Raw genomic sequence first — 16,103 nt, 5'->3', positions numbered from 1 at the left:
ACGACATTACCATCAAGAACCGTTATCCTTTACCCCTGATTACTGAGCTCTTTGACAGAGTTAGCGGAGCTACCATCTTTACAAAGCTGGACTTGCGAGGTGCATACAATCTCATCCGGATCCGTGAGGGTGACGAGTGGAAGACCGCATTTAACACCCGTGACGGACATTATGAGTACCTCGTCATGCCCTTCGGATTGAGCAATGCTCCAGCTGTCTTCCAGCATTTCGTCAATGAGATCTTCAGAGACATTCTATACCGTCATGTCGTGGTCTATCTAGATGATATCCTCATTTTTGCCAACAATTTAGAGGAACATCGTTTTTGGGTAAAGGAGGTTCTGTCCCGTCTCCGTGTCAATCATCTCTATTGCAAATTAGAGAAATGCGTCTTTGAAGTCAAGTCCATTCCGTTTCTAGGGTACATTGTGTCCGGTTCCGGACTAGAGATGGATCCTGAGAAACTACAAGCAATTCAGAATTGGCCGGTACCCTTAACCCTCAAAGGGGTCCAGAGGTTCTTAGGGTTCGCCAATTATTACCGAAAGTTTATATTTTCCACCATTGTGGCGCCTATTACTGCTTTCACCAAGAAGGGTGCTAACCCGTCCAAGTGGTCTGAAGAAGCCATGCAAGCTTTTCATCTTTTAAAACAGAGGTTCATCTCTGCGCCTGTCCTGAAACAGCCTGACATCGACTCTCCTTTCATCCTAGAGGTGGATGCCTCCTCCGTTGGAGTAGGAGCGGTGTTATCTCAGAGGGCTAAAGATGGCCATTTACATCCTTGCAGTTTCTTCTCACGGAAGTTCTCCCCAGCGGAGCGCAACTATGCCATTGGCGACCAGGAGTTGCTAGCCATCAAGCTCGCTCTAGAGGAGTGGAGATATCTGTTGGAAGGAGCTTCTCATTCAATCACCATCCTTACAGACCACAAGAACCTTCTATATTTGAAAGGCGCACAATGTCTCAACCCTCGTCAGGCCAGATGGGCACTTTTCTTTTCCAGGTTCGACTTTAAACTCCAGTTCTGTCCGGGCTCTCAGAATCGCAAGGCCGATGCCCTTTCCCGCTCATGGGAGCAAGAAAATGAGTCAGAGTCTTCAGACAAGCATCCTATTATAAGTCCGTTGGCATTCTCCACGGTAGGGATGGACTCTACGCCCCCATCAGGGAAAAGTTTTGTGAAGCCGATGCTAAGGAAGAAGCTCATGCATTGGGCCCATGCTTCCCGTTTTGCCGGACATACAGGTATCCAAAAAACCCTGGAGTTTATCTCTAGGTCCTATTGGTGGCCAACTCTGAAAAAGGACGTCTTGGAGTTTATTGCATCTTGCCCAAAGTGTGCCCAACATAAAGTATCCCGCCAGTCGCCTGCGGGGCAACTGGTTCCACTATCCGTTCCCCGTCGACCATGGACCCACTTGTCGATGGATTTCATTACAGACTTACCCATGTGCAACAAGTTCAATACCATCTGGGTGGTAGTTGACCGGTTCACCAAGATGGCACACTTCATTCCTCTCACCGGTCTTCCGTCAGCTTCCAAGTTGGCTCAAGTATTCATACAAGAGATCTTCCGACTCCACGGTCTTCCTGAAGAAATTATCTCAGATCGAGGAGTTCAATTCACAGCCAAATTCTGGCGAAGTTTATGTCAAGTCCTCCAAGTCAAGCTAAAGTTTTCCACGGCTTACCATCCTCAGACCAATGGTCAAACCGAGAGGGTGAATCAGGACTTGGAGGCCTTCCTCCGCATCTATGTGTCCTCCTCTCAAGATGACTGGGTTCAATTACTTCCCTGGGCCGAGTTCTGTCATAACAACCAGTATCATTCTTCATCTGCTTCAACACCATTCTTCACTAACTTTGGATTCCACCCTAAAGTCCCTGAGTTCCAACCGCTTCCAGCAACTTCTGTTCCCGCAGTGGATATCACCTAGCATCAGTTTGCCAATATCTGGAAGAGCGTACGATCAGCTCTGCTCAAGGCATCGTTCAGGTACAAGAAGTTTGCGGATAAGAAGCGTCGAGCAGTTCCTGCTCTCAAGGTGGGTGATCGGGTATGGTTATCCACGAAGAATTTGAGGTTAAGAGTTCCCAGTATGAAGTTTGCACCTCGCTATATCGGTCCTTTCAAGATTGATCAAGTCATCAATCCTGTTGCTTACAGACTCCAGTTGCCTCCTTTCTTAAAAATACCCAGGACATTCCATGTTTCCCTGTTGAAACCGCTGATCTTGAATCGGTTTCATTCCTCACTTCCTCCAACTCCGAAAGTGCAAACTCAACGAGGCGTTGAGTATGAAGTGGCCAAGATCCTGGACTCACGTCACCGTTACGGTCAACTACAATATCTTATTGACTGGAAGGGTTATGGTCCTGAGGAACGTTCATGGACCAATGCTTCTGATGTCCATGCTCCTGCCTTGGTCCGGAGATTCCATTCCAAGTTTCCTCAAAAGCCAAAGAAGTGTCCTGGGGCCACTCCTAAAGGGGGGGTGCTGTCACGATCCGGGTATCTGGACGCCATTTCTTACCCATCAGATGCCTCCTAAGGCTGGCTCAGCGCTCCAGGACCGGATCCCATCTGTTATCCTGATGTGTACATTCCTGTATCCTCTCCTGTCACTCTGGGACGCTGTCACAGTAAACGCCATATTACACCTGGCATGGTGTCTCCCGCGGCCTCCGCCGCCGTCCCTGAACTTCTGCATGCAGAGTGTCTGAGTGGCGATTACGTCAGCCGCGGCCTCCGCTGTGTCCACGTGGTTGGATGTGCATCTGTCAGCCTGGCGCCTCCTGTCTCCGGTGGCCGGCGCCGCCATTACTGTTTTCATTACCACATGGATTACAAACCAAACTTCCCTCCAAGTGTCTGCAAGGGCGCAGCCATCTTGGATTCTGTCAGCTGATCATTTCCACCAATCTGTTCTCAGTATTGATAATCTGCATAATTGCCTAGCCAATCCCTTCCTTGCTGCAGGTATAAATACACTGTGCCTGAGCAAGGAAGGCGTCAGTGCTTTGGTTGTCAAACCTAGTTCCTGTTTGTCTCTCTCCTGTGATTGTCTTCCAGGTTCCAGCTCCTGTCTCAAGACTTCCACCATAGAGACCCGCACCAGCATTCCACCTGCGGTGTAGCCTGACTCTCCAATCCATTGTGGATTCATCTGTTTCCAGCTACAACATTACCTGCTTCCAGCTCAGCTTCCAGCAGAGTACAGCTTCCCTTAAAGGGCCGGTGTCCTTTCTACACTTTACCACTCTCCACCGGTATTATTATTTCTCCGCTCTCAAGTTCTACATTTCAGTTCATATTTCATCGCTCCCAAGTTCATTTATTATTTAACTGGTTCCAGCCAGTATCCACTCCGTGCTAACAACAGTCTGGTTCCAGCCAGTATCCACAGCAGCTGTTTTATCTTCAGCAACCCAGCTTTTCCTGGAACACCAGCTGGCACAATCCTGGGTTATCTCCATTGCTACAGTCGGGCCTGGTAAGGACTTTCCATCTAGAAGATCATAAGAACTATCTCACACTACCAGTGCCCTGTGGCTCCTGCCATCCTGTAGTGCCCAGGAACTGTATTTATTCTTTGCTGACTTTTACGTTTTCTTTTACTGCTGCTGTGTTGCGGAGTTGTCATAATAAACATCATTGACTTTTATCCAAGTTGTCGTGGTCACGCCTTCGGGCAGTTATTATTTATGTTACTTACATGTCCAGGGGTCTGATACAACCTCCCAGGTTCCGATACATCTCAGCCCCTACAACTGAGGCTGCCTCCCGTCAGCTCAGGCCCTCAGTTGTGACAGCCTTGGATTCATCTCTCTTTTTATGGCATTTTACCCTGTTGGGACTGGTCAGTTCCTGACCAGCACTGATTTTGTCTGGGTATACTGTAGGTTTTGGCACTAAGTCTGGAGGCTGGGCCATCTGTTGCAACACCCCAAACCTCTCCACAAGTTTGCCGGGTTCTTCACGGGTATGTCAGAGTAATGCCACTTATGGAAGCGCTCAGTCTTTAAGGTTGAGTACATCACCACCTTCCACTCATGAAGGTCCATATAAGGACACTGGGACTCCCTTGTGAGGTATGGTCCCAGCTTCTCCACCCAGACATCTGGTGTTCCATTTCTCCCTATTCACCATTCACTCAAAGGTGGTGAGATAGCGGGGAGAGGGGCTTCTAGTTCATTATCAGCTGACATTTTCTGAAGCTTGGGCTCCTCCTTAAGACCCAGCTGCCATTGCTGTTGCATCTGTAACAATTGCTGTTGAACTGCTGCTGCATCTGTATAAGTTGCTGCTGCCCAGTCATGAACATTTTCCGAATTTACTCCATTTTAGCTTCTTTGTAGGGTGGGAAGCAGAAACTAGCTTCCCTTAACATCCCATGCACTGAAAACATTGATTGGTAAAGTAGCCTTATCATGAAAGCACACACTCTGATTCACCACTGTTTTATTTCATTTTGATGACCGCAAAACAGTAACTTTTCACAGAGTAGAATGTACACAGCCCTGTCACTCACTAACAGAGTCTTGCTCCCTAGTCACTATCTGGCATCATAATGATAAATGGAATTAAATACCACAAATTCCTCTTCCTCCTGTCATATTAACAAGCAGACCACACTCCCTCCTTGTTTTTAAAATAGAGACTTTCACAGGTGTTCTTTTTTTGTCCAGACAGGCCGCAAACATGCAAGGAGACACAGCATGTTCAACAATTATGGAAGACACACATTTTACCTTTCACATGCCTAACTTCCCTAGGTTTGCTGACTAAACACCCCTGGTTTCTTTGTAGCACACTGCCCCTTTTGCCACTCTATCTATCTATCTATCTATCTATCTATCTATCTATCTATCTATCTATCTATCTATCTATGGCTGGCTACCTGTCTTCTCTACTTTAGATTTGTCAGATTCAAAAGGCAGACACTCTGTTTATTATCATTCTCTGCATTATTCTCTTGTTCGTACAGTATTACTCCACTGAACATGTTCCAATTCTCCACTGAATCTGCCTCCACTGAACATGTTCCAATACGAAATGAAGGAATGAGTGATACTGTACATTTTGACCAGGGCCATCTTAAAGCATTGGGCAATGCAAAGAAATGCACTGGGGCCCCTACCCACCCATTCACCGGAATACATTAAAAAAAAATCAGAATTTATCACTCCTGCATTCCTGAGCCTTCTATCCACGTCTCCATACAGTAAATGGCTGTTAGCGCTGTGAAATCTCCAGCCATCCACCAATCAGTATGCTGACAACCATTCACTGTCTGGCAGCATCTAGGAGGCTTTGTACAGTTCACAATTAGAACGGCTGGACAGCATTCTCTACCTGCTTCTCAGAAGAAACTACAGGGCCACCAGCTTGCCCCTTCTCACAGGCTCCTAAAATCGTGGGGCCATAGGCAGCTGCCTAGTGTGCCTCTAATTTAAGATGGCCCTGATTATGACTACTCATGTTTAAATTAATAATTTTCTGCCTCATTTTTTAAACAATATCAGTTTGTTTGACTCAAACATTGAGACACTTTTTTCTCCGTATGTATTCATCACTAAGACCAGTTTAAGCATTAGGCAAAGTAGTCCTCTGAAGTGGGAGACCAATAAAAAATTAATGAAACAATGAGAAAAATCTCCTCCAATTACTTTTAATAGTGGGTACTACCACATTATTATGATCTGTTACATGACTGACAAAGATAAAGAATAAAATGGATGACTTGTGGATGGGTCCAAACTTATGGTGCAGTGGTTGTGTACCTATAGGCATCACTGTATATCCACCTGTGAACAGCGCTCATTCTAATACCAGATGTAATGACACTTTCATTAATGTTATTATTCCTTATCACTTGAACTCTATGGAATAAATGGATTTCGCTCCAGGATTTTTTGCATTATACAGCATTACTGCCTGGGGCCCCACCCCTTCCTCCAGGAATCAGGTTCCACACTGTGCACTTGAATTATACAGTACATTATTCATGTATTACTTTATACTGCGCAGGACTATGATGTTATCTCTACAGTGCAATGCTGTTATTAATCTGGTACATTATCATGCATGCACTAGCAATATGCACTCTCTAAAAGGTAGCCAAACATCTGGAGACTGACCACACCCCTTAAAATGTACTGCTACAAATATATTCCCCTGGTGGGCCCTTCATGCCCCAGTCCAACATGGAATCCAGGAGAAGGCTGAGAGCAAGACATACAGAAAAAAGTACATCAACCAATCCAAGTTTAAGACATAAAGCAGACTCAAGTAGTCAGGAAAGTCATCAAATGATATACAAGGAAGTCAGGCAGCATAATGCGCAAACACAAAGTTAAGCAACAAGAGAACCCCTGATTAAACAGAAATGTCCAGTTTTATATAGGGACCCAAATTCCTGATTGGTTACAGGAAGTGTGCAGGTGCAAACTGTGATGCTTGTTCGTTACTGGCAAAGCACCTTAGCAGTTATACACCTACAGTAGATAAAGACATTATATTGGCATATTAGATAGGCCATTGTTTTCAACTGGAAATACAACGTTCATTCCTTGAGAGAGGTATTTTACACATACGTCACATTGCTGCATATTGTTGTCGTATACATATTACAGTCAATAAGTTGAACAATCACAAACACTGGATAGACCTAACATGGTATAAGTATCAATGTGAAAATTGTCTTGTGATTAATACTACACATATTTGAGGTTCAGACCAGTAACTCATTGAAGCTGATTTGCTTTAGTAACTTTTTAGACTGTCAAATTAGTGAAAATGAAAACATTTGCAGAACTTAATTATAGTTCTAAAACCGCTCTGTGGGATCAATGTTGCGGGGATAAATTGACAAAGCAAAATGTGCTGTATGTTTTTTCAGTCTAATGGTAATTGGATCACTATCATGTTAACATTACAAGTATCATAAGAGGTAAAGTTAAATTGCATTAGTTATAACACATAAATCACTCTTAGCTAAGAATTCTCTTCAAAACAAAATGTAAATGACCACTTAATAATGTAACTTTATGGCACAGCGTTTTGCCTGAGTTTGTTTTTCTCTTCTGGTAATATAATTAGTGAAGCTTGAAAGCAAACCATATGGCTTTCCGTGAAACAATATTTACACATGAATAATAATTGTGTAATTGGAAGGTTGTCTTGAGCATCATGAAATCAGTAGTGAACTGGTACATTACTGTTGTTGCATAATTGTTTTCATGAGTTAGGAAATATTATGGCATTAAATACATAGAAGCATAATTTACTGTTAGTGGTGTTTGATAAACTTTTAACAAATTGGGTTTTAACTGAAGTTATTTGGGATAAACTTCTTTATCATTTTTTTTAAGATTAATTTACAAAATGCAAATAATTCAGTCCTGCTTTACTTCTGTATTTGCTCAAGTGTTCTACTCAGGGCTGCTATCAGGGGGGACTGTGGGGACTGGAGTCCCGGGCCCTTACAGAGAGAGGGGCCCACCCCTTGCTCCTACTGCTGATACCTAGAGAGCTGCACCAGGCTTTGCAACAACAGTGGGCTGATGCGCAGGGGGCATCAGTACTAAATGCCGCCGGCTGGAATTCCGGCGGTCGAAATACCGACGCCGGAATCCCGACCACACAATCCCGACAAGGGTGGCGAGCGGAACGCAGCCCCTTGCGGGCTCGCTTCGCTCGCCGCGCTGCCGGCACGGTGCCTCGCTGTGCTCGGCACACTATTATATTCTCCCTCTATGGGTGTCGTGGATACCCACGGAGGGAGAATATGTCGGGATTGTGGCGGTCGGGATTCCGGCGTCGGTATTTCGACCACCGGGATTCCGGCCGGCGGCATCTTGACTGCATCCCGCGCAGGAGGATTTCTTAAAATAAGTCTTTCCTGCACATCAGCTCTCTTTGAATCATCTCTGCCGGTCTGCAATGCTCCACCTATATGTTATGTCACGATGTGTGACATCATATAGGGGTGGAGAGGTGCAGCATAATCTTTTTTGGGGGGTGGGGGGGCTGTCTATTTTGTCGGTCGGGGCCTCACAATTTCTGATGGCAGCCCTGGTTCTACTTGTTCTACTTGCACATTTTAACATCACACCCACTGTCTAGTCTTTGGAACCATAGTTGTAAATGGCTGTATGTTTGAAGATACTCTTGATATGTACAAGGTGGAACATAAAAAGTCACATCAGTATTTAGCCTAATTCCACTTTACAACCACACTGATTTCAATATTGTGAGTTTTAAAATACTGCAATACTGCACTGTTAAAACAGGGTCAGTGCAGGTCCCCAGTGCAGGGTCAGATGGTGCCCTTGGCAGCTGATGTTGGCTTCTGACATTATAGCAAAGCACTACCATCCAAGTTTAACACTGACATAAAAGAACAGCATCCATAGCTACTGGCTGTTTCTTCTTATTGCACACCATGGCCCTCATTCCGAGTTGTTCGTTCGCTAGCTGCTTTTAACATCATTGCAAACGCTAGGCCGCCGCCCCCTGGGAGTGTATCTTAGCTTAGCAGAATAGCGAACAAAAGATTAGCAGAACTGCTAATAAATAATTCCTTGTAGTTTCGTAGTAGCTCCTAGGTTGCGATCACCTCAGTCCGTTTAGTTCCTGGTTTGAAGTCACAAACACGCCCTGCGTCCGGCCAGCCACTCCCCCGTTTCTCCAGCCACTCCTGCGTTTTTACCTGGCACGACTGCGTTTTTTTAGCACACTCCCTGAAAACGGCCAGTTTCCGCCCAGAAACACCCACTTCCTGTCAATCACACTACGATCACTCGAGCGTTGAAAAAATGTCGCTCGAGCTTGTGTAAATCTACTAAGTTTTGTATTAAATTACTAAGCGTATGTGCGCTGCGTACCATGCGCATGCGCATTTTCTACCTAATCACTCCGTTGCGAAAAAACGGCAACGAGCGAACAACTCGGAATGACCACCCATGTGCCTTATGGGACCATTAACAAACTGGATGAATGAAATTAGGGGGCAGATTCTCAGTTGGAGCTAAGAAAAAAGAAAGCAAGTAATTTGGCAGCTTGGAAAAACCATACAGGGTGAAATTTACTAAAGGTCGATTTTGGTGGATTTGCCTTTTTTTTCAAAAAATACTCAATTTTGCGAATTGCTAATTTATTTGCATAGAAGTCACATGTGAAATGCAACTTCACACTCCAAATCATGACAAACCACTATCGGCGCAAACATCATCAAAATCCCATTGGTATCAGTGGAAATTGCCCATTTATTAAGAGTCATCTCTGCAAAAGTGCACAAATTCACACCAAAATTCTATAAAATTCGCACCTCAGTACACGAAATCAATGCACTGTTATTTTTTTTTTACATTTGACATGCAAAATCCATTTTTTTCACTAGGTTCCATCAAAGGCCCCACCAAAATCACTCAAAAATCACACAAAAATCGCAATTCAATGCACCACTCCCAAAAAGCATCATGAAAACCATTTTAATTATGGGTAAACCAGCCGGAATGCTAATAAAAGTCCACCAAGTCACCTGCAGCACTCATTTTCTGCTCTCAACCATGGCAGAGGCCGGTTTTTGAGTAGGCTGGATCTGGATCCAGGCAGTGATTTCATGTCGGCTGCACCAGCTAACGGAAAAGACCCAGGACCAAGAAACAAAACAGAGAAAGCAGCAGGTCAGAATGTGTTAGGGCATTTTGACTTTTTATGGCTACTTGTGGTGCATATTAAGGTGCAATTTGTGGTGCAAATTGAGGCGTGAGTTGGTTTGTGTTGACATGTGACTTGTGAGGCATTCTACTTTGAATTAAAGCATTAAAATATGACTTTTGAATTCACTTTCCATGTTAAAACCATAAAATGGACACAAGACAAACACTTCAAAAAGCACCATAGAAAGACAAAGACACAAATGAAAATGCTTGTTAGTAAATGTGTGATTTTTGCTCTGATGATTAGGGGTGATTAGGAGAGATTTGTAAACTCAACCAAAATTGATTCTTAGATCTCCCCCAGCTAGAGAACCTTGAGAATGTTCTACATGCAAAAACAGCCAGACCCTACCTTGCATGCAAAAATAGTGTACTTGCACCCCTTGCATTACTACATTATTTGTCCAGTTGTAAATTTACTTTACTTTAACAGAGGAGCCAAGCCTTTAAAAAGGATTGGTTTAGTACCAAATGGTGTTCCAGGGACTGAGCAGAAGAAGTGGAGCCAGGAGGCTGATTGGAAGTTTGCAGTCAGGCATGTTTGGGCATATGGCTGTCAGGACCTGAACAAATTACAGTATTGTGGCTTTCTACTGGTCTGGGCCCCCTGAAGGGTCAGCATCAGCTTCACACTGCTCTCTTTTCACCACCGATGTGCCTCATGCCTCACATGACAACCCACTATCCAGCCAGTGGGCTGTCATGTGAGGTGTGAGTCACATCAGCAGTGCAGAGAGCAGAGTAAAGCTGATGCTGACACCTTGGGATAGCCAGTCCAGTAACTACAAAGACCCTTCATCTTGCTGAATGTGCAGCACAACCTCACTTAACTATATCACTGTTGTGATACTATTAAAAACTCAGCTTAATAATGTGTGGTAATTAGTGACTTTATTTTGTGACTTTATGACTTTGAGTGTTGGAGATACTACTCATAATTACAATGACATCTCATTAATATTCTGAGCAAACTAGTTCACCGTATAGGTTTGTTGAACAATCCAAGTTAACTCTATATATCGAGAACTACACTATAAAGACCACTAAACTAAACAATTTAAGTGAATTAGATTAGGATTGGATTTTCAGCACAATTTGGTGGATGATTGAGAGCTATATGCTACATAGTAATCTGTACCCAGTATTTGTGGATACAGATTGATACAATTGTAACACATTATTAAATTGCTATTATAAACATACAAACCACTGCTGCGGAATCATAAAAAGTAACAGTTGATACTATGTTGCATTCCCCATATTTTATAAGGGAAGTGGAAACTTTATACTGAGAAAAAAAAATATTTTAACATTGAATTACATATAGGGTGATGAATGCCTAGATGGAAGTGGTAAAAAGATATTAGGAATCTTAAGATATTTCATTATAAAGGACAGAATTGATAACCATTCACTACAAGAAGGATATGTGGGATGGTATCACCATGAATCATATGGGCAATATTTAGATGGTCACCTACTCCATATGACTCTCTGTACAGTATTCCATGCCACTTACTGTATATTATTCCTCCTGAAAGGGAAAGTTTGATTCATACATTTTGTGGTCTCTTGGCATTACACGTGTTTTGGTCACTGATCAAACAATACTGTTTATGTAGATAGATAGATAGATAGATAGATAGATAGATAGATAGATAGATAGATAAATAGATAGATAGATATACACACTATATGGGCAAAAGTATTTGGCCACAGCTGTTAGTTATTGAATTCAGGTGTTTCAATCAGGCCCTCTGCCACAGGTGTATAAAATCAAGCACCTAGCCAACCACTATCTCCATTTGCAAACATTTGTGATACAAAGTGGATCCTTCTGAAGAGCTCAGTGACTTCAAGCATGGTACTGTGATAGGATGTCACCTTTGCAATAAAATGGTTCGTGAGATTTCATCCCTGGTGGATATTCCATGGCCAACTGTAAGTGATATTATTAGAAAGTGGAAGCATTTAAGATTAACAGCAACTCAGACACGAAGCATAAGACCACATGATATCGCAGAGGGGGGTCAACAACTACTAAGGCACATGGTACATAAAAGTCGCCAATGCTCTGCTGATTCCATGCCTGAAGAGTTCCGAACTTCCACTGGCATTAATGTAAGCACAAAAACTGTGCGGGGGGAGCTTAATGGAATGTGTTTCCATGGCCGAGCAGCTGCATGCAAGTCTCACATCACCAAGTCCAATGCCAAGCGTTGGATGGAGTGGTGTAAAGCACACTGACACTGGACTGTGAAGCAGTGGAAATGTGTTTTGCGGAGTGACGAATCTTGTTTCTCTGTTTGGCAGTCAGATGATCGAGTCTGGGTTAGGTGGATGTCGGGAGAATGGCCTGACTGCACTATGTCAACTGTGAGGTTTGGTGGAGGAGGGATAATGGTATGGGCTGTTTTTCAGAGTTTGGGATAGGCCCCTTATCTCCAGTGAAGGGCAATCTTAATGCTTCAGCATACCAAGACATTTTGAACAATACTATGCTTCCATCTTTGTGGCAGCAGTTTGGGGAAGGCCTGATATTCCAACATGACTATGCCCCAATGCACAAAGCAAGAACTATAAATACATGGTTTGATGAGTTTGGTGTGGAAGAACTAGACTGGCGCCCTGACCTCAACCCCATCGAGCACCTGTGGGATGAACTGGAATGGAGATTGTGAGCTAGGCCTACTCGTCCAACATCAGTGCCTGACCTCATAAATGGACTACGGAATGAATGGGCATAAATTCCCACAGAAACACTCCAAAATATTGTGGAAAGCCTGTGTCATTACAGTCCCTGTTGTCCATATAGTGTGTGTGTGTGTGTGTGTGTGTGTGTGTGTGTGTGTGTGTGTGTGTGTGTGTATATATATATATATATATATATATAAAGACACATTGATTAGAGGCAAGTACTGTTTATTTTATATCATATGTACGTTTTCACTATTCTTACAATTTCTTTTTTTCCCTTTTTCACACTAATATTTCACTGGCTTAATACATATTTTATTAGGAATAAGAATAAAGGTTATGTTTTAATACTGTACAATGGATCCATGTGATAAATTAAACATTATTATTGTACAAGTTAGTCGATCAATCAATCAATCAATTAATCCAGTAAGTGCCCTGTATAGGAATATTTTTTCTTTTGTTTTTGTCTATATTATATTTATTCATGGATGGACCATTGGTTAGATTTATTTTACATGATCACAACATTGTAATTATGGAAAGGTTTATTGTATTTTAACAATTTGAGAGTCTGGAAGGACATCTTTCTTCTTTAGGGTTTTAGGGCCTAATTCAAGGTTGATTGCAAAACAAAAATTTTCACTAATGTGCACTGCAGGTGGGGCAAATATAACATGTGTAGAGAGAGTTAGATTTGGGTGGGGTGTGTTCAAACTGAAATCTAAATTGCAATGTAAAAAAAAAACAGCCAGTATTTACCCTGCACAGAAACAATATAACCAACCCAAAGCTAACTCTCTCTGCAAATGTTATATCAGCCCCACCTGCAGTGCACATGGTTTTGCCCATTAGAGGAAAATGTTCTTTTGCATTCAACTTTGAATTAGGCCCTTAAGCAAGGTAGGGCTGAAACTTGTGGTATCTGGATGGTAGATCTACACTGCCTAGTTACACAGTCAATACGTCAAAACCATATAGTCAACATGCTTTAGGTCAACAGGTATAAAAGGTCAATAGGTCCAAAAGTTGACAGATAAAAGGTTGACAGTGCTTAAGGTCAACATATACAAAAGGTACAGAGGTTCAAAAGGTTGACAAGACAATGGACAACACACAAATGGTCGACACTATTTTTGTTGGGGGGGGTCACGTTTTCCCAACATTTCCTTGATTTACTATCCATGTGGACTACGATTGGGAATAGTAACCTGCAGCAAGTGCAGCAGTAGCGGAGCAAACCACCTTGCCTGAAGCGTGACAAGTGAAGTGAGCCCGCAAGGGTTAATATTTCCACTAATGGTTGTCACAGAACATGAAATATACAAGTTATTGCCAGTAAACCCCAAAACAAGGGTTGGCCATTTTGACATTTTCACCCTCAACCTTTTGTAGATGTCGACATTAACCACTGTCGACCTTTAATCTGTCAACCTTTTGTACCTGTCAACCTAATGCATGTCAGGCAGTATGGATGCAGTTATGGTTAGCATTACTGCCTCACATCAATGAGGTCATGAGTTAGAATCCCACCATGGCCCTAACTGTGCGGAGTTTGTATATTCGCCCTGTGCTTGCGTGGGTTTCCTCTGGGTCCTCTGATTTCCTCCTACAGTTCAAAATTATACTGGTAGGTTTATTGTCTCCTGACAAAATGTTACCTTACATTGTAAGTGTATGCATGTACCTATGTTTAGGGCAGACTGGATGGGTTAAGTGGTTCTTATCTGCTGCCAAATTCTCTGTATCTATGTTTCTAAAAGGTGTTGACCTACAGGATTGACTTTTTATCTGGACACTGTACATTTCTATACCATACCCAAAGCTTGTGTTTCAGTACCGCATAGATAAGTGACTTGCTCAAAGTTGCGAATACCTACTGTGGCCTGCCATTGAGTGTTAGAGGAAGAGTTTTGAATAGTCAAGTGTCATTTTGAGACAGAATTACAGAATTACTTGTCATCCTGTTGCCTAGTACGGTGAGAGAGATTATCCAGATTAACTGGAATAGAGTTCTAATGTAGTATTCAAGATTCTGAAATTTTTTCAAGAAAGATTACTTTTTCTATTCAATATTGTTTGCATGCCAATGCCTATGGTACCAGTCAAAAGATCAAGTTTGCAATGTTAACACTTTGTTCATAAATATGATGCTGCATATTTGAGATTGAGGGTATGCATGCAATTGTGTCTACCTTGTGTTTAGGTGTTCTGTGAGATCAGGAGATTTGAAGCTCAATTGCCTGGAGTACATTCAGTAGGATAATTTCCATATTCTTGACTGTTGTATTCTGCAGGGAGTTGTGTTGTGGTTTATAGTGTTAAGAGGTTCCATTAGAGTAGAGTGCTTATTGATTTTATTGGTATTTCCTTTGAGTATTGGTGATTATTCTTCGTTACTGGATTTTCCTGCCTGCCTTCTTCCATATTTTAAGTTATATAGTATATTACCATTCTAACTCTTATTGTATTCCATTTATCAATGTCATTGTGCAATGCCAAAACCTCATATTTTGTATTCTTTAGCGATAGTTTTAATTGATAGTTTGTTATCGATATTATTCTTTATTGGTCTTTACTGATTTGGCAATCCTTTCACAAATTATTTATCACTAAAATCACTTTACAGTACCTCGATTTCTATTACTGTTTCTATGCAATATCAAATAATTACTGTTAGGGGTTTATATTTCTATTGTATTTGTTGCTAGTATTTGATATCCCTTTGATAGTTCAGAGATTGCCACCATTTCTTTTATGCTAAATAACTATACTGTGGTGGTTTTGGAAACAAACTGTGTGTGTTATACTTGTTAAGAGCAAAGGGTCAGTGGTTTTGGGGCAAAGATTTCCTAAGTTGATCTTTGGTGGACAAAAGAACTGTTCAGTACAACTGTGACCTTTTCTGATTGAAGTGGAGGCATTGCCATACTTTGAACAAAGACATTGTGCATGGACATAATTTCATTCACAACCCTACAATAGGCGTGTTCAAAATGGGTGTTGCATTTGAATGGCATGACCTAGCAGAATTCTGTAATTTAAGAAGTACTAGCACATAGTAGGCACATGATAGAAAAAATGTTTCTTGCAATGCAATGCACTGATATAATTTAGCATCATTTCATTCTTCTCTATATATACAGCTATGATGTGCCTATTATAGTGTGACCAGCCCACAATGGCAAAGCCTTGTGCTGTTTATTGCTTTTGCAAGGGGACCATTTACTTGTTGCTGGTTATTTATTCAATGTCAAGAAATGTACAGTATCATATATATATATATTACAGTAAAGATTCAACAGTCATAATGGCATTAATAGTGATGACTGATGTTTTTTCCTCCTGTATCTTACACCAGAGTGTATCTTTCCATTAAACGGTATCTTAAGTTGTACATGTTTTACTATACATTCAACCCATACACTTAATTAGTGATTGTTGGTCGGATGTATCTGCATTGAATATTGCATGTAATACATCCCACCTCTCACCGCATGCATAGCGGCATTTATTAATGCAGTATTCATGAATATTTGCAATTAGAAATGCAAAGAACAGCTCTTCTTATAAGAGCTGTTCTTTGCGATATGACGACTTCCAGGTTTATGACCTGGGAGTCTTACTGTGCATACTTGGGCGTTGACCTGCATATGTGCAATACACAGGAAGGGGGG

Source organism: Pseudophryne corroboree, chromosome 1 (assembly GCF_028390025.1).
Source record: "Pseudophryne corroboree isolate aPseCor3 chromosome 1, aPseCor3.hap2, whole genome shotgun sequence".
Lineage (NCBI taxonomy): Eukaryota > Metazoa > Chordata > Amphibia > Anura > Myobatrachidae > Pseudophryne > Pseudophryne corroboree.
Note: the sequence above shows the minus strand (reverse complement) of the source record.